Source organism: Girardinichthys multiradiatus, chromosome 14 (assembly GCF_021462225.1).
Source record: "Girardinichthys multiradiatus isolate DD_20200921_A chromosome 14, DD_fGirMul_XY1, whole genome shotgun sequence".
NCBI lineage: Eukaryota > Metazoa > Chordata > Actinopteri > Cyprinodontiformes > Goodeidae > Girardinichthys > Girardinichthys multiradiatus.
Window position 1 is genome coordinate 13,962,114 of NC_061807.1, and position 20,096 is coordinate 13,982,209.

The window sequence follows — 20,096 nt, forward strand, 5'->3', positions numbered from 1 at the left end:
ATTATAAAAATAATTTTTGATTATGTTTGTCACCAACTCCGAATCGCTCCGACGGAAACCATCTGCTCTTAGAAAGCTGACCCGGAATCTAAACTAGGCCTGCAGCTAATATTTTATTACTCAGGTATGCAGGTCCTACACTGTGGGATGTTCCTGCGCTTGAATATCCACTAGTTAGTGCAAATACATTTTAGGGTCTGAACAGAAACAAAATGAAGGTGGCTCCCTGTAGCTCAGTTCTTTCTAAATCTGAAACCACCAAATCCTTGTTTTGACAAAATTCAATTCTGCATTTTCTGTTCAATTCAATTTCAATTCAGTTTATTTATATAGCGCCAATTCACAACACATGTCTCAAGGCACTTAACAAAAGTCTAATTTTCTACACAATTTTGACCCACATACAGAAAACACTCAGAAGTAACGTTTCAATGCGTTTTATTGTCAGCGAAGTAATAACGCACGAGAACTGGAAACTCCAACTGTACGGGAAGAAAGGAGAATGGACTGGGGAGTAAACCAACAATATATAGTAACTGATTTTAGTGATCTGAGAAATGGCTTAATAAATTGCTGTTGCTTGAACCACCAGGGGTAGAGGGATTCAGAGTCTTAGCTTGTGAAGTGGGGTTGTCCAGTTGTCTTCTCAGTTGCTGGTTAGGTGCAAACCAGTTGAAGCACAGGTGCCGATGTTTGCGAAGGAGGGAGGAACAGGGTACGCTAATGCCTTGGTCCTGGGGGTGGAGGAAGCGAGAAGACGCCAGCTTGATCCGTGTCCAAAAGGTACAGACGGTAGGCAGAGAAATCCACAAGATGGTAGATCCAACACTCAGTAGATTATCCAGATTGTTCAGAGAACCTCCGGAATGAAGTCAGGACTCAGCAAAGTCAACAAAGCCTCAGGCAATAACCTGCGAGGGAACAAATTCAAAAGTTAGTAATAGCACATGAAACGAAGCAAAAATCAGGAGAGGCTGAGCTTGTTACCACTAAGGCAAACACTCTGGCATCAAAGTGCTGGCAGCTTCCCGCTTAAGTACTCCTCCATGTAATCAGTAGATAGGTCACACCTGTCATCCAGCGCACCTGAGAACCTCCAGCACCAACTGAGAAACACTGAAGCCATGAAAAAGTACACCACACACACACACACACACACAGAGACTCTGACAGAAAGTCAGGTACATAAATTCCAATTAATCCTAGCCATTAAACAGTGCAGTCAGATTCAGTTATTTATTCAAATTGGATACAAAGTTTTTATATCTAAGGAAACCCAGCAGATTGCATCGAGTCAGAGATTTGCAGCATTCACTCCTCCTGGATGAGCATGTAGAGAAAGTGAACAGTCACTGGTGTTGACTTTGCAGCAATCCCTCATACTGAGCATGCATGTAGCAACAGTGGAGAGGAAAAACTCCCTTTTAACAGGAAGAAACCTCCAGCAGAACCAGGCTCAGTGTGAGCGGCCATCTGCCACGACCAACTGGGGGTTTGAGAGAACAGAGCAGAGACACAAAGAGAACAAAGAACTGATCCAGGAATACTTTCTATGGGAAGGAAAAGTAAACGTTAATGGATGTAGCTCCTTTAGTCGTTTCACCTAGAAAGAAAGAACAGATAAACTGTTTTCAAGGTTAGAGTCTGAAAGAGAGCACATAGAGTTAGTCACAGTTAAGCTCAGTCAATTTCCATGTCTAGGAGAGAGAAAGGGTTAAACACTAAAAGACAGGGCTATGTGGATCATCGGTAGAGGGTGAGCATTAAGTTGTTGCCAGCAGAAGCTCGGACGATTCGAACAATTCATAAGAAATTACTAATGCTGTGTACAAGGAGTCTTAAAGTTTAAAACAAAAAGGTGTAATTTATTATCTACGGCAATATAGACTATCTGGATTATTTTATTCCTAATAATTACTAGTATTAGTTGTTCTGTTTCCAGAGTATTTATTGTCACTGTCAGACTAATAAAATACACATTATTAATGTTTATGTGTCACTTCTCTGCAGATTGAAACTATTAATAATGACAGGTACCCTAATTAAGCAGATGAGTGGCTCTGCTTTTCTAAAAGACATACACATTGAACCCTTTTATAGATGTTAGGGTCGATATCAAAGTGTTTCTGCATCAATTTAGCAATAAAAGTCTAATCACTATTGTTTTTATTCTTTTAATATGTGGTGACTCCAGAAAAACAAACAGAATTTGTTATTAGCTGCAAATTTCAGTGAATTTCCTTTATCTGTCATTACTGATGTCTTCAGATCATTTCACCTCGAGCTCTTTGATGGTTTAGCAGCTGAAATTGTTGGTTAAAGAAGAAATTACTGGTCTTCTTTGATGTATGTGTGCAATCGCGTCAAATATTCTCAGTAATAGCTTTTCCACCTTATTGTCATAGAGATCATATTTGATGCATTTAATGATGATATGATGCATTTGGATGCTCGGTTCAGTTTTCTGTTGGATATAAAAAGTTTCCTGATGATTTGAAACATTGAAGTGTGACCACTCGCCTATTAAAAATTAATTCATCTAAAGACAAAAACTTACCTTTCTAATAAAAAGAGGATAAAACGAATGCCGCAATCAATATTTTTAATATCAGACAGGTTCTCTGTCTGATATTAAAAAGTTGTTTGATGATCTGAAACATATGACAAAAAAGAGAAAAGAAAAGAAATCTGTAAGGGGAGTAAATACTTTTTCACAGCCCTGTCTCTTTATCCATGGTGGCACCACTGACCGCTGCCTCGGTGCTACACTCGCTCATGCTTTGTGTCTTTGTGTCTTAGTATCTAAAAATATTTTTCCCAGAGGAAGAAATGCTTGACATGTGAGAAAAATATAATTATCGTGAATCTCATCCCGATGCCCCTCCTGTCTGTGTGCTTCACTAAATTACCCAAATGGACTTTTCATGCGCTCCGTGTGCTCACTACATACAGTACATTAATAATTGTGATGTTAAAATAAACCCATCTGATGACCAACTGTTTCATATGCCTGACTCATTAAACTCCTCCATCATCCATCTGCAGCCAAAAGCTTCATCAAAGCCCTGACTCAGCAGGACTCGGCGCAGACAGAAACACCTTTGGGTGTTGTGGTTTTGGAGTCTGTTTGAAGGAACCAGGTAGAATCCCATTTAGTCCAGGGTTAGCACTAGGGCTGCAACTAACAATTATTTTGCCAATTGAATAATCTGTCGACTATTTTTTTCAATGAATCGATTAATGATCAGATAGAAAAAGGTGATTAATAGGAGATGTTTTGATCCAGGTGAAGCAAAAACTATGCTACCTGAGGACACCTGAATAGACCATCTTTACAAAGAGTTTTTCATTTTAAATGCAAAGTATATATGTTTTTTTGTACAATGTTGGCCTAATTACTGCTCTGAGTGGATTGTTCTTTGAGCTAATGGCATGTTTTAGTGTCTGTATACTCCAGTTAACGATTATTCAATTACTAAATTAGTTGGTGATTATTTCAATAAATGATTAATCACGATTAATCTGATTATTTGTTTCAGCATTAGTTAGCACTACAGTCCTTGAACAAACCATCCAACCATTTGGATGGGTTTATTTTTTTTCTTCCTCTGATGTTTCTGTTTCACCTTTTGATATAATATAAATGTTGTTACCACTCGTTTTCTTATCCTAATCTACTTTTGTTTTGTTGCTTTTGCTACTGAGGCCCACTTAAATTATTTGAATAGAATTAGTATGGCAGTTAGGTTTCAGTTTTAAAGGTCATGGTTATAATCTTGAATTTGAAATTTCTTTGGTTTGGTGCTTTGTTTCCATTTGGTGAAGACATACAGGTGTTGGACAATAAAAGTGAAACACCTGTCATTTTAGTGTGGGAGGTTTCATGGCTAAATTGGACCAGCCTGGTAACCAGTCTTCATTGATTGCACATTGCACCAGTAAGAGCAGAGTGTGAAGGTTCAATTAGCAGGGTAAGAGCACAGTTTTGCTCAAAATATTGAAATGCACACAACATTATGGGTGACATACCAGAGTTCAAAAGAGGACAAATTGTTGGTGCACGTCTTGCTGGCACATCTGTGACCAAGACAGCAAGTCTTTGTGATGTATCAAGAGCCACGGTATCCAGGATAATGTCAGCATACCACCAAGAAGGACGAACCACATCCAACAGGATTAACTGTGGACGCAAGAGGAAGCTGTCTGAAAGGGATGTTCGGGTGCTAACCCGGATTGTATTCAAAAAACATAAAACCACGGCTGCCCAAATTACGGCAGAATTAAATGTGCACCTCAACTCTCCTGTTTCCACCAGAACTGTCCGTCAGGAGCTCCACAGGGTCAATATACACGGCCGGGCTGCTATAGCCAAACCTTTGGTCACTCATGCCAATGCCAAATGTCGGTTTCAATGGTGCAAGGAGCGCAAATCTTGGGCTGTGGACAATGTGAAACATGTATTGTTCTCTGATGAGTCCACCTTTACTGTTTTCCCCACATCCGGGAGAGTTATGGTGTGGAGAAGCCCCAAAGAAGCGTACCACCCAGACTGTTGCATGCCCAGAGTGAAGCATGGGGGTGGATCAATGATGGTTTGGGCTGCCATATCATGGCATTCCCTTGGCCCAATACTTGTGCTAGATGGGCGCGTCACTGCCAAGGACTACCGAACCATTCTTGAGGACCATGTGCATCCAATGGTTCAAACATTGTATCCTGAAGGCGGTGCCGTGTATCAGGATGACAATGCACCAATACACACAGCACGACTGGTGAAAGATTGGTTTGATGAACATGAAAGTGAAGTTGAACATCTCCCATGGCCTGCACAGTCACCAGATCTAAATATTATTGAGCCACTTTGGGGTGTTTTGGAGGAGCGAATCAGGAAACGTTTTCCTCCACCAGTATCACATAGTGACCTGGCCACTATCCTGCAAGAAGAATGGCTTAAAATCCCTCTGACCACTGTGCAGGACTTGTATATGTCATTCCCAACACGAATTGACGCTGTATTGGCCGCAAAAGGAGGCCCTACAACATACTAATAAATTATTGTGGTCTAAAACCAGGTGTTTCAGTTTCATTGTCCAACCCCTGTATTTTCATCTGTTGTAAATCTGTCCAAGTTAATGGGGATGGAAACGGGCTCAATGGGTTTCTTTGGCATGTGTCATTGTATTAAAAGAGCATGCCTTGAATCTGTTGTAGTAAAAAAAAAAATGAAATTAGTGAGTTATGGATTATTGTTTTCTGCAGCAGAGTAAATGTTCATGCAATTTGTAGCTCTTTCATAACAAGCGTTTTGCTTTCACTCCCTCTTATTTATTTATATATATATATATATATATATATATATATATATATATATATATATATATATAAATATTAATTATGTATATTAAATCTGCTCAGCGCCAATAAGTGTTTTGAAATGGAATCCGTGAGTGTGTGTCTGAAAAGATTCAATTCACTACTGTATGCTTTACGTAAACATTGTTTCCATTCTATGCATCCATCCATGCATGGATGGATAGATGGATGGATGCACGAGAGTGCAGTTAACAGCAGCTTTTTGTTACATCTCCCTCAAGCCATTGTTCTAAACTAAAAATTATATTTCTGCCACCGAATTAATTTATTTAGCAACAAAAAATTCAGAAAGCACAGTTAGATTTGTTGCTTCGTTTTCAGGAGATTTACATGTGAAACAGCAGAAAACAGTTTTATGGTACTGCCTATCTGTATCAATATTTGGAGGCGTTGGCACCACCTGATATTTACTCTAATAACTGGTGCTTAATGAATTCCTGCTGAATTAGCTGCTTATGCCTGAGAGGAAGAAGGAAGAGGACACAGATAGAAGAGATGGTGCGTTTTTTCACGCTTCAGAGCTTAAGGAGAAGGAGGAATAAAATGTTAAAGGATGAGCGATGGGATGGAGAGAACCACCTACATGAAATAAAAAGCAGCAGCTTTTTAAGTTCTGCTCACTGCACTTTGTCTCATTATACTATAGCTTTCATTTTACTGCTTCCTACTTCTGTTTGGCTTTTACATCTTCATATCATATCCTTCATGATGCACCTATTGAATAAAAATGGAGAGGGATGATAAGAATATAACTGTGAGCTCCTTTTTTAATGATCTAACACACAGTACTAAAAAGTTAAATGAGACTAGCATAGAACATTTTTAGCATCTTTGATATCACCTCTTGAACAGAATTCAGATCAAATGTTGACATTAAAATCAAGGCGTTGAATTAAAGCAAAACTCTTCGGAAGATGCAACAAAAAATGAGGCTGACAGATGTTTTCTTTAGCTCCAAGGTAAAGAGAGCCTGTGGGTTTTATTTTCTTTTTCTTAATTTCATCCTGAGCTTAGTTTTAAACAGAATGGCTGAATGGAGCTTGGCAGAAAGTCAGCTCGGCCTACTGGTGGTTAACACACTCAGGGCCAAGTCTATCAAATCTTTACCAGCTGCTACAAGTATCATTAAATCTCATCTGGCATTTACTGCAGACCAGCACCACTACATTACAGCTGCCTCTGTTTGTGTCTACCTGCAGAGCTCCGTGTGCTTCACTTTATACGTTTAATTTGGCTTTAAGAATGAGGGTAATTTTGTTGCTGCAGTCGCACTTTAAATACAGTGGATTCTTTCGAGGACAGGTTGCTGTGGTTCTAAACTCCAGACGTGGACAAATTTACTGGCACTTCTGGTGCAAAGGTATAAAAACCTTGAAAACATCTTTTATTGCTAATCTCACTGAAAAATTAGGAAAAGGCCAGACTTAAATTTAAGCACAACGTAATAATTCGTGACAATTCTTCACATTTTTTAAGAATGCTTAGGGGTACCAACAAATGTTCGTTAGGATTTTAATGCCCAATAAAATTGAAGGTTCGTTTTTCTAACTAGTCCTCAGTCAGCTTGTGTGGCTTCAGTAAAATCATTCATTTGAAGGTTTTGTTGAATGTATTTTTGCGGATCCTGATTACATCTTATGTTATATGTGTTATGGGATTCGGATATGTTTTATTTTTCATTTATAAAACACACATAAGCTCTGGACTGTAGGACAGGCTTTTCACAGCAGAGGCATGCAGAGGGGAGTCTACCCTGCAGCACTGAGGAGTTAAAGGCAACACAAGAGTTGTTCCCTGATATCATTGCAGACACTACTGTTCAAGAACAGCTAATGATTTAAAATGAATGTCTCCTAAATGGTAAAAATGGTAAAAGGTCATTAGACATTTATTAAACTAACTGCTAATTAATGTATGATTTGCAGTCCGCCAACTTACTTTCCATCTGTTTGATTATCTTCTGTCATTTAATCCCACAGAAATTAAAATAAAGCTGCACTCATTCACATGTTTTTCGGCTCCTAGTCTCAGAAAGCAAAAAATAAAGTTTAAGACATGCAGACCATGAAGACTGTTAACATAAGGTAATATTTAAATGCTTTTAAGCTCTGGTAGCAGTCAGATCATTTTAATATGTCCTGATATGTAAAACCATGCACTTAAAGAGGTTGTACGTTCTTTTTTACTTGGTAATCTGGGGCGCTATTTACCTCAAGATTCAGCTTTTTCCACTAGTAACTGAACCGCATTAGATCTCTGAGTTAAAGTTGAAAAGCTTGGCTGCAGTATCCCAGAGGGAATTAAAAACAGAACTTCTTGTTGTGTGTCTGCTTTACAGTAAATCTAATGCTGATCCTTTTCCTGCACTCGGTTGCATTTCTTAAATGTTGTCTGGATTTGTAGGCAACATTCACATCGAACAGCAGCCTGTTGTGGCTCTTATTTCCTGTTTGCGAGACACGCTGAGCAGTATTGAACTCTGCTGAGTAAGTAGCTGCACCTCGCTGTCCCTCTTGGCATCGCTGGCTCCCATCAACACCTCAGAGGAGAAACAAGTGTCAGCATGTTGCTGTCAGCAGATATCTGTCTTCTCCACCTCCAGCGCTCATCCTATCTGCAGCAGAAGGTTCAATCTTTGAGCATCTAATGACACCCCAGTGTTGCACCTTGTATAGTTGGAGCAATGTGCTCAACTTGGCACTGACCTGCATTTATTTATTAGCTGCATGTCATGCTAATGTCACAGACTGGAGTTTCTTGTTATTTTAGCTTTTCTGTTCATTTTGCATTCTCATAGCTTGGGGTAAAATCTCTTTTTCTGTGTTAACTTATATTGTTACAATCCACATGTTTAGGTCTTTTGTTTAAATTGCTTCCATTTAATTAACCAGTTTGCTCATGAGTTGTTCTAGCTCAACATTGTGCATTCGTAGGTACATTTGCTCCGGTTTTCTTAATCTCCACACTCATTTCCTTCATTATGAAAGTATCTGTATGATGCTGAGGCTGAAGGAGGTCCTCATGCTGGGTTAATTGAAATGGCTCTTTAACGTATTTTTTGAGAACGGAGTAGTGTCTAGTTCCAGTTACTTTGAGACTGAGTCTAAATAAAAACCTCAAATTTCCAGACAGATTCCTTCCAAATTTTGTGAGATTTGCAGAAAGGTCTTTCAGCAGAGGTTATATTTTTTTAGGAATACAAAATCTGATTGAAAGATTCAAAAGCAAAGGCATTATTGTAAAGTGAGTAAGAAGTGAGTAAGAAATTAAAGTAAAATTAACTTAGAAAGAATAAACAATGAAACTGATTTAAAAACAATAATGGGTTTACATGTTTCGGTCCTGTTATGGACTGGCGACCTGTCCAGGATGTACCTCGCCTCACGCCCATAGACTGCTGGAGATAGGCACCAGCTTCCCTGCGACCCACTATGGAAGAAGCGGTAGAAAATGACTGACTGATGACATGTTTTGGTTGAAAATGTGACAAATGGACACGTGATCATAGATGAACAGCAATGGATCAATAAATCTGTGTAGGTGGTTTAACATGGTCTCAAATAATGTCTGCACTCTACGGATGGATTCAGTATGAATCCCGACCTACTGGTGTGGTCAGACATTTGTGGTTCAGCACTGATCTTGTGTCTTGAACACTCCTTTATCTTACTTGGATACAAATGTTTGTTTTTTTACGTTTTTGGCCTCATGTTTAAGGAAGTTGATGACTGCTGGATGTCGTCGTGCTGCAGTAACTGAGCCACAAACTGTAAAAGCTGCCAGAAATGCTCATTCTTACTCGATCTCCTATAAAATATTACCACTGATCCCAGTAGAAGCGCAGAAAAAGTACGTGAACTCCATGTTTAGACCTCCTGTATTACCTTCATTCTCTGTGCTGATTTATTGCCCCTTCGAGGGGACTTAAAATGGCAATCAGTTCAAATTCCTAGGAGCCATGTTTTATACATCTTTATATTTAGTAAACTAAAATATGCGTTCCCATGAGGCTTGTCGGATTAAAAGTGCTGTTTGAAAATGACAACTTTTGAGCAAGTATTAAATATACTTTTCATTAAGCCCACATTTCTGTATTAAAAATGTTTATTTAATTGGTCTGAGGTAATATTCTGGTCTTAAATGTCTTCCCATAAGCTGTAAGCAGAAAAGCATCATAGTTAACAGAAATAAATGCTTTAAAACATCAGTCATGTGTAATTAATGTGTTTCACTTAGTGAATTGAGTTACTCAAGTAAATTAGCTTTTTAATAATATTTCAGTTTACTAAATGTATATCTCTAATTTTACATGTTAGGTTGTGTGCCAGTGCTTTCTATATTTTTGTGGACTTAACAGATGCTTCACTGGAGTGCATCTAACAAATATAGCTGTCAAGACAAAGAAATAACATATAAAAGCAACCAAAATGTTCCGAAAGAGGCCAAGAAATGGAGATTTTGCAGCTTGTTTTTTTTCTCATTAAGTTGTGATTATTGTTCCTTTTCATTTTGCTCCCTTAATTCATAGCATATTGAGAAAGAATGATAAAGACACAATGAATTGTTTTCTGTTACCACTTTACCCTAAAAATGAAGTAATCAACATATCTGGCCCACAGATGTTGCTAGACATGATATTTTTGGAATAATTAACAATAAACGTATTTATGTCATTTTGTTGTTATAGGAACTCTCAGAGGTATAATCACTGAAAGGTATAATCATCATTGTGAACCATGAATTTAGAAGCACCTGCTGTGGTGAAGTCCCCCAACAGGGGTTCAAAGATGGTTGAGCAAAGCTGTCTGTGTTCAGGAGCAGTGGAGAGCTCTGCCTCACTAGACTCAACCTGCTGCGCAGTCAGTGCTGTTTGCATATCACACTGTTACATCATACCATGCAGAGCACATGTGATGTGCACATGATGGGGAGGTCTTTGCATGACCTACTTACACTAAAAGAGTTGGGAAACATGAAATCATTGGATCTCTGCTCCAAGACGTTTTTGAAATGCAAAAAGGGAGGCAGATTTAGAAGGAAAAAGATGGATACCAAAGGTGTTTGTTTACAAGTTAAAACAGTCTGTTTCAGACTGAGAGTTTTTCTTCCTGCAAGTGTTCTGAAAATGTTTTATAAGATAAGGACAATACAAATACTTCAATAAACTAAATAGTTTTTGTTTGTTAGAGAACTAGGTCTAAGAAAGACTGTATCTTCCATATATATACATGTGACGTTTTAGGAGAATTGAGGTGATGATGGAGCCTGGAGTGACAGAAATGACATTCAGAAATTAGAGCAGAAAATTTATAGGAAGCAATGAGTGAAACTTGAGAATGTTCTGGCTGCAAAGAGATATCTGAGTCAGAAAGATAAGAAGAAGAGGAAATGTTGAGTTTTTTTTGGGGGGAAGAGTGTTGCAAAAAGCAGGTGGAAGTCAGATAAGTTGTAAAAGAAACGGCCTAATTAAATCAGCAAAGCGTTGCTGCAGTGTTCAAGCTGGAGGGTAAGAGCATTAACTGAAACCATAAGGATATTAAACTGAGTCGAGGAAAGTAATGAGCTGCTGTCCAGCCTAGTAAAATAACTTCCGTTAAAAAAAGAGAAGGAAAAGTGTGCAGAAAGAGGGAATGATGGAATAAGATAAGGCAGGACTTTATCTAACTCGGTCTGTGGAGCATTTTAAAGCAGTCAGCATAAAATCTGCCTCACTTTGCAGATCCTAAACTCATCTGCATTCCAGCAACTCCTCATCCGGCACTGCAGAATTAATAATATCCATTTACCTGAATGGCATCCACATTATTTAGGCATTAACAAACCAGCAACAACATGACCTGCAGGCAGAGGCAGTTCTCGGTCGCTTCCATGTTTGGAAAGTGTCCTCTGCAGCATGGGAGGAATTTTCTGCAGTGATGTAGAAAAATATTATTACTGCTACTCTGATTTTTTCACCTCCCTCCACTTATCAGCTCCCCTGGTAAATATGTGTAAAAAGCATGAAAATAAATGCACCCTTCAGAACAGTAGTATACTCTGACAATTAAGTTTTAAGAAATCATACCATTAATTTGCGTATATGGAGTAGTAACAGTTTTAATAACAACAGTGTCAAATATAAAACCCCGGCTGTTAATACTCTATGATTATTTCACCAATAGAATAGCAGTTTATCTTCTATTATAACATTTCACAAGGATTGGGTGGGATATTTGAATATTGGTGTTTGGTCAATCTCTTTAGATCATTCATAGTATTATTGTGTAATCTCTTATGAACCCCTCCCCACGCAGACACACACACACACACACAGTTTCTCAATAAGATTCAGGTCTAGGAGCGGAGTTGACAATGTCTGATTGAATCTGAACAACTTCTGTGTTTATTAACAGCTAATAATAACCTATTTTAGTTTCTTCTAGAGTTTACCAGATTTTAATAAAATATGCTTTTCAACCAGTTAATGATACTATACTCTGACAAAGTCTCTGGTGCCTTTGGAAGAGAAGCAGGCATTCAGCATCAAAGATCTCTGAAAACATGCTCATCCTTCATACTTGGCCCACCTAAAGGGTGTTGCTATGTGGATGATCCCTGAAGGCTTTTCATGGAGATTTGATGGACCTGAAGATGCTTCTCCTTTCATCATAATTCTGCAATGAACAAAAGAAACATTTGTTTAATGCACTGGTGAATATTCTCAGTCATCTAGTACATGGCCATCCTAAGCAGGGCTGGCCCAAGATTGTACAGAAACATTTTATGAGTTTAAAAGCAATAACAAATAATTGATTATTGTTTGCTGAGATGTATTACTTAATAAACTGATCTCAAACACAAAGATTAAACTTTTAGCATCCGATTGTAACTATGTTAACACAACAATCAAACTTCATTCCATGCGTCTGTCCGTTGTCTCCCGTTTTTCCGAGATCGGGTAGCTGGGGTAACGGGGTTACCTACTGGGGTAATGGATCCAGTAGGGAACCGCAGGTATCCCTCTCCCTGGCGACATCCTTCAGCTCATTCTGGGGGATCCCAAGGCGTACCCAGGACAGACAGGATATTTAGTCCCTCCAGCAAGTTCTAGGTGTTCCCCAGGGTCTCCACCCAGTGGATTGTGCTCGGAGAACAACCAAAGAGAGGCGCCCAAGAGACATCCTGATCAGAAATCCGACCCACTTCAACTGACTCCTACAGACAATGAAGATTATTCGTTATGCTTTTACAAAGTAAATTGGCGAACTAATTTAAATCTTAAAATTTAAACAATTTGAAATATTTTAATCTATTGATGCTCAAACCATCAAATCATTCTTAAAACTAAACTATAAACATTTTACATCTATGGTCTGTGTTAAAATTCAGGCGTTTATGGGAGGCCCCTGATGCTTTGTGAACCCTAAGCAGTGACTTGGTTCATCATGCTTTAGGTCGGTTCTGATCCTAAGTGTTTATGTAAAAGAACAGGTGGAAGAACATTGTCTTTCCATATGTGGCTGGAGTGTCCGAGAAATATTTTCCATGTAAACTGTTCTGGTGCATTTTTAACCCAACGACACAATGAGACGGGGGGGAGAGGAGTGAAGGAAGCCATGTATGTTAAACATGAAAAATCAGTACTAAACTGAGGAGGTGCCCACAGGTTTCATCTCTCTAACACCTACTGTGCAGTCTTTACTCGTCTCCCCAGGCGATTTTACAGACATTCACACATTGGGACATGTGCCCAAACAAACTTGCATGTTGGCGTTGTTAGAAAGCATTTCATTTCAAGCTGACGACAATCCAAACATTGAACTGAGAGGAGAAGTGGGCCAGTGACTTGTGATTTTATTGGCCATATTAGTGGACTGAATATATGACCTTGATATTCTTAATCCATATTCAGAAATAAGACTTTTGGATGAGAGATGGAAGATCTTTAAGAAAACAAAGATGTCTAGTTAAAAAAAGTATTCGTATATGTGTAATGATTAGGGGTGCACTGCGCCGATCAATCAACCCTGATTGATCGGCGAATATTACATGTGAAACCAATCTTATCCAACGATCTTATCGACCTCTGTAAAGGTCAAAAAATCAGCCACTTTCCCCTTTTGCTCTGCCGTGAGAGAGGGCTGACTGAAAGACCCATCCACCAGGTCCTGTCTGCACGTGTGGGTTCACAACTAATGACAACATAAGACTGGAACACTGAAGGTGTGTTGTGACCTCATGACACCTGACAGTGTAAGTTATGAAACAAATAGGTATTAACTAAAATCGGAATCGGTAGGTCAGGCTTTTAAAGATCAGAGATTGGCCACAGAACTGTAATCGGTGCGCCCCTAATAGTGCGAAACACTGAAATAAAAATATAGCACTAAAACACAAGTGCAAAGAAGTTTAGATTTTAAAATGAATACAAATATAAAAGCATTTTACTTAAGGAAAGCAGATAAGAGATTCTAAGTAAAAAGTACACATTTATTCTTAATCTTAAAATAAAAGCTAATTTAATAAACCAAATGGTTTTTTTCAAATTGCAATGCTAACAAGACTTCTTTAATCTACATTTAAACATAGCCAAGTTCTATGCCATCTTCAGGTCTTCTGCAACCACATCCTAAAGATGAGCATGTAATAGAAAATAACCATGTTAACTGTTGCTCTACGTAATAAATGCTGACGGGTCTTTTCAGAACACGACAAACGTGCTTTACAGCACCTTCAGCATCATATTGTCTTACTGCTATCATCACAAAGATACTTCTGGTTCTTCAGAACAAAAGTTGATCCGCTTAGATTCTTGCAGTAATTCGACATCCTCTCTCATTCGTCCACAGCGCTGCACATTCTTTTATATTTGTGATTTCTTGCATACCCTGAAACATGTTAGCTGTGTAATAGTTACCTAGCATTCCTGCTAATCTCAAGACTTAAAGAAAGGAGAAGAAAAGTGTCTGAACGTGCTGAAGTGCTCTAGTGAACAGGGGTTTAATAGGTGTTAACTGACACATTACAAAGATGATTGTTGTTTTTCAAAATAAAGGAACCATTACACCTTAATATTAATAATAATACACAACAAATTAATAGTTGTCCCTTAATTTGTTGAATAAAATGTTATGAAAAGCAACAAAATGCTGGATTTTCATGTTTAATTAAGCCTAAGGGTAAAACAGTCAGATTTTAATTTATGCAGTGCTTTAGGTGGATTGGATGGCAATGATCTGATGATCTGATGAGAGAACGCTCATGTGGAAACACTTTTGGGGTCACAATAGACCAGAGGCCTAGCAGATACATTGGAGCAGCTTTTATAGGAGAGCTCAGCTGGTTGCAATGATAACAGGGAACACAAGCAGGGTCAATTAGCTCTCTGAACAGCTCCATTTAGACCATCTCACTGTTTTATCCACTTCACTTCATTCTGTTGTAGCCGAAGGTCGTCCTGGCTGTGAGGTAAATAGGAACAAATTAATTAAAAGCAGAAACTTTAGGTCAGACTGACAGTGTAAGCAGCCACCGGTAACACTTATACTCTAAAGCACAAAGGAAGCTGCCTTTAACAGTCAGCAAGTCAGTCATTTTTAGTGCACTTGACAACGGTGGTATCTGGAGGCAATAATTTGTCTGTCAGCTGTTGATAAAGGGGGAGCTGACAGTGGAGACATTCTCTTTCTTCTTTCTACAAACTTGATCCTCTGATGAATAGATGTTTGATTTGCAGCCACTCGAGCCGGCGCGCTATCCGCCTGCACAGATAACCTGACAGCTGGTCATTCAGGGGAGTTCTCCCTGCTCTGATTTGGGATTCAGGGGATGTGTGTGTCTCTTCGGCGGTGATTTGTCACTCTTCTTCAAAGAGGCAAACTGTGCTTGAACTTGACAGAGTGGAGAGCTACATGTGTCTCGAGCTGCAGCGTGGGTGTGAGTTTAGCCTGTGTGGAGTTTAAATTTTTGGGGTCTTGATGAAGGCAGTGAGACAGAACTTTAGTTTTTTTTACTCAGCTTTAATGATTTCAGTGAGTGTATCTCAGTCAGTTTAATTGATCTCCTAATATTGACAACCTACAATAAAAAGCAAAAAGATACAGACAAACATCAAGACTTTATGAGAGCACAAAACAGTGAATGATTGTGATTTGGATGAAAAACTATACAAATAAAAATCAGGAAAGTGTGGCATAAATTTGTATTCAGCCCCTTTTACTCAGGTAGACCCAAATGAAATCCAGTGCAACCAATTCCCTTCAAAAGTCAGCTAATTTGTTAGAGAACATTACTCTTCAAACATGATGAAGAACAGGGAACGCAGCAGACCAGATCAGGGGGGAACATTTAAAGTTTGGTCGGGTTATAAAACAGCAACTCAGGCTTTGAACATATCACAGAGCTCTGTTGGAAAATGGAAAGAGTATGGCACAACTGCAAACCCATCAAGGCATGACTGTTCACCTAAGTTGGAAGGCCAGGTGAGGCGTGCCCTAATCAGAGAAGAAGCCATGAGGCCAATGGTAACCCTGGAGAAGCTGCAGAGATCCACTCCTCATGTTCTTGGCTGATAAGACCAAAATGAAATATTTTGGTGTACATACAGAATGCTAGATGTTGCAGATAAGTGACTCCTGAACACAACATATCCACAATGAAATATGGCGGCAGCAGCATCATGCTGTGGGGTTCTCCTTCTTAAACATGGACAGAGAAACACTTTTTAGGTTATAAAGGAGGCAAAGTCTGACAGGTCATAGAGGTGGATAGGAGAACAACCTAAAACTCTACATTTGGTCTGTTTGAACACAACTCTGTATCATTTGACTGTTCAAAACCTTTCTCTTTTTTTTCTTTTGAAAGTATTTCTTTGAAACTCAGTCAGTTTAAACTCAGGCTAGCTTCTCCTCCTACCTAAGATATTCTTCTGTATGTCCCTTATGCTAAAATATAGAATGCCACAAAGTAGCATTTCTTTGTCATTGTCATTGGAGTCATTCAGTGTTTGGCATGCTGAGTTGAATGAATCTTCGTTGGTGCAGACAAAGCATCTGCACAGGGTAGTGTGATAACGTTATTGGGTTGTTGCTACAGCATTTGCATAGAACATCCATCATTTTTGCTGAAGTGGGTGATAATTAGCACCTTCTATTAAGATGCATAATCAGCTGCCTTTGGTTGGGAATGACTTACTACCACAGGTTAAGGAGCTCATGCTTGGCTGTGTGTTTTTTACATGTAGGGGGGAAAATGATGCAAGACGTCCATAAGGAATGTGGGGCAGCTTCTGCAGTGATGCAGGCACTGGTCTTGTCATGTTAAAGAAGAGGCGATGCTTTCAGTGTACCAGTCAGCTACATTCCAACCCTCACCTACTGTCCTGATCAGTGTGTATTGACTGAAAAAAGGAGTGAGATTGTGAATGCATGCAGCTAGAATGGGCTTTCTCTGCTGGGTGGCTGAATTCAATCTTAGATATAGCATTGTGAAAAGAAATTCACCAACTGATGGATTTCTTCAGTTTTAACATTTTTTGTCTCATTTGCATGTTTTAGATCATCAGACTAAGTTTAATATCAGACAGAGATAACATGAGTAAATACAAAAGGCAGTTTTCAAATTTTGATTGTACTTATAAATGGAACAAAGCTCCAAACTAACCTGGCTCTGTGTGGAGTAAGTAACCGAATGGCCTGTTCAAGGTAATGCCACAGCATCTTAATTAGATCTATGTCCAGACTTTGACTGGACCACACTAAAACCTTAACTGAGCCATTCATGGGTGAACTTGTTGGTATGCTTTGGATTATTGTTCTAAAGCTTAACCCAAGTGAGCTTGAGCTTAAGTTGACAACCCAAGGGCATTCTCCTTTAGGATTATGTGCTAGAGACCTGAATTCATGGGTCCCTTAATTACTGCAATGTGTCCCGGTCCTGTGGAAGCAAAAGAGCCCAGGTTTGACAGTCAGTGTGGCGTTGTCTTTCCGAAATGATGAGTTAGGTGTTTTTTTTTGTTACTATAGAAATTTAAGATTTCTTGACAAATGCTGGGTTTATTCAGTCATTTTGTTGAAACGTGAAGATGAAATCTGATTGTTTCCACGTCCAAATATATGATTTAATGGCAATATGGCTCCTTTTAAAATATTTATTTAATAAGCAGTAGCTCTAAAAATACACTAAACCTAAAAACAAGCATTGTAAAGGTGTATCATCCTAAACATGCTGGACTGTTGTGGTGTTTAACTTTACTTTTCACCTAACTGATGTGGAAGTTAGCTGTTCATGTACCCTAACAACAAAACAATCAGACGAGTCTTTTTACATTCTTTATGTTTAACTACCAGAGCCTCTGAAGACAACTGTCTGTGCTCCCTTCAGCCTCGCTGCCTCATACATAAAGCAATTACAGCCTTGTTGAAATGCAGATCTGCATCGTCGCTGCTATAACAGATTCAATTTTCTGGGTCGGCCTGAGTCCCTAACTCAGATCTTTGGCATTAACATTTCTGTCATCATCTGTAGATGCTGTTCATAATGAGCCTGCAGTCTGGTCACCATCTGGAATGCCACTACACTCACTCAAAATCACAACAGCGTAGGAGCACAACAGTTATGATTTCTAACTGCAGTTAAAACTCATAACTGTGTCTGCATTCAAGGTGACCTACCTTTTAGTTGTGTTAAAAGAATGAAGTTTAGACCATTCAGCTAAACTAACAGCCAGTCAGAGCAGGGTCGAGATAAAACACTGAAAACATTCAGTCATTCAGTCTTTAACCCTACTTAAAGGTGACAATAAACACTAATATGTCTTGCATGAGTGGTGCACTGGCCCCTGCTTCTGCTGCCACCAACCTCTTTTCCAACCTTAGTTCTTTGGACAGCATAAAATGCACCTCAGTCAACGTGAGCTCAATGGGATTGACAGAGCTGTTTTTAGCAACATGCAAGCAGTGCCTACCAAACAAATGAGGGTGGATGCATAAAAGTGATATTACTTGTTCAAGGTGCTAATGATGGATAAATAACTTTTTCTTCACCTCTCCCCTTCTAATGTTGACCTGAGCAACAGTCCTTATGGTCCATATCAAAAACTGGCACTGACTACCTAGATCAATCACTTGTTTCAGACACATGTCTGAAACAGTTAGTGAAGTGGATGAGGTCCTTTATTGTCTTTTTTTGGATTGTAGAAAAGTTGTAGTTGTCTTACAAATGCTTAACCATTTTAATTATTTCTGTACCTCTAAGCAATCCTATTTAGTGTAGAAATACGTTTCTAATGTACATGTTTGAACACAGACTGCATATTGATATTTTTGTCAGTTTCCCAGTTTTCTGACATTTAAGAAAAGTGAATAAAGAAATTCCTTAATTAACAGCATTTGTTATGAAAGAAATCATAATCTTTGAATAAAACAACTTGCTGAGCTAAGTTTTTTAAACCATATTTGAATATTCATGACATTCTGGATCTTTTATCTGGTTGGTTGACTGTTAATGAACAGGAACATAAAAACATCTTAAAATTCTACCAAGAACAACAAAGGAAAACACCTTCTCTGCCATCCTGATGTTTGGAGATGTTTAGATACCTTCAAACTGATTTTATGGTGACTTTGCTTATCAGAGTATGCATCAGTAACCAGCTGGTATTCTTGGCATTGACACCAGTGCAGTGTTAAATAGAGAAAATTAATTTCTAGCTGCACATTGTTATTGACACTACTATAAATGAGCAGGCGTTAGAAGCAAGAAAAGGGTTTATAAAAACGTGTCAGAGGACTGAGACGCCATCGCTCCTCATAAAATAACAACCGAGTATCAACAGGATAACTTATGCTGCACCTTTAACGTCCTTTAATTCCCGTCCTTTAGTGTCAGTGCCGCTGAGAGAACAGCTGGAAACGAACACCTGTGCACACTGCAGGTTGTCTAATGACTGTAACTAATAACAGTCAAATGTAAAACATGCTCAGACAGTGCCTATTTCTTCTTTTGATATTAACTGTTCTTCCGGGCCTGGCATTCAGAACAACAGCATACTTTAATTAGGCCTCCCGTGCTCCAACACACACATGCAGATTGTTTCATTGTTTTCCTTTCTTCATCAGCATTCGGTTTGACTGCTTCCTACTGATATAAAATTAATGCCGTGCTGCGCTGGAGAAAGTGCATCATTTTCATTGAACGCTGCTTCACAAAATAAACAAATACAGGGTAATTATGGCGCAGTAAGTTAATATGTGTAAAGGCTCAAACAAACAAAGGCAAGCCCACACACGTGCAAACAAGAAGAGCTAAACACCCTCTGTTAGGCTGTGGTTTATAAGGATTACATGTAATAACCAGAGATAGTCGCAGTGTGGGAGGAGACTTATCTCTTCTCGAGATGCTGAGTGTTTATTTGACTCAACGCAGAGAAAGAAATTTGCTCCCCGTCAGCTTTTGAAAAAATTATAGATATTACAGAATGTTACAGTGACCCTCCTTCACATGTTCAAATACTTTTATCACAGTAATGTTCATATCTATCAAACCTATAGTTTTAGGGTATTTTTTTGTAGCTACACAAAGGATATCTGCTACACCCCAGTTTACAGAAACAACATGACCACCTGGTGTTTTTATTCTGGACACGATCAGTTCGATTCTTGTTGCAGTTTACAGCAATTTTATCTTTGTGGTGGTTTGCATCCCAGTTACTGCTGCTGCAGCTACACCTGTGGATACATTTGAAT

At 38.8% G+C, this 20,096-nt stretch overlaps 1 protein-coding gene across 1 annotated transcript in view; it reads left to right on the forward strand.

Annotated features, from left to right (window-relative positions):
- Positions 1-20,096, forward strand: part of trpc5a (transient receptor potential cation channel, subfamily C, member 5a) — a 175,289-nt gene that overhangs the window by 61,778 nt on the left and 93,415 nt on the right. The gene's annotated exons all lie outside the window — the stretch shown is intronic.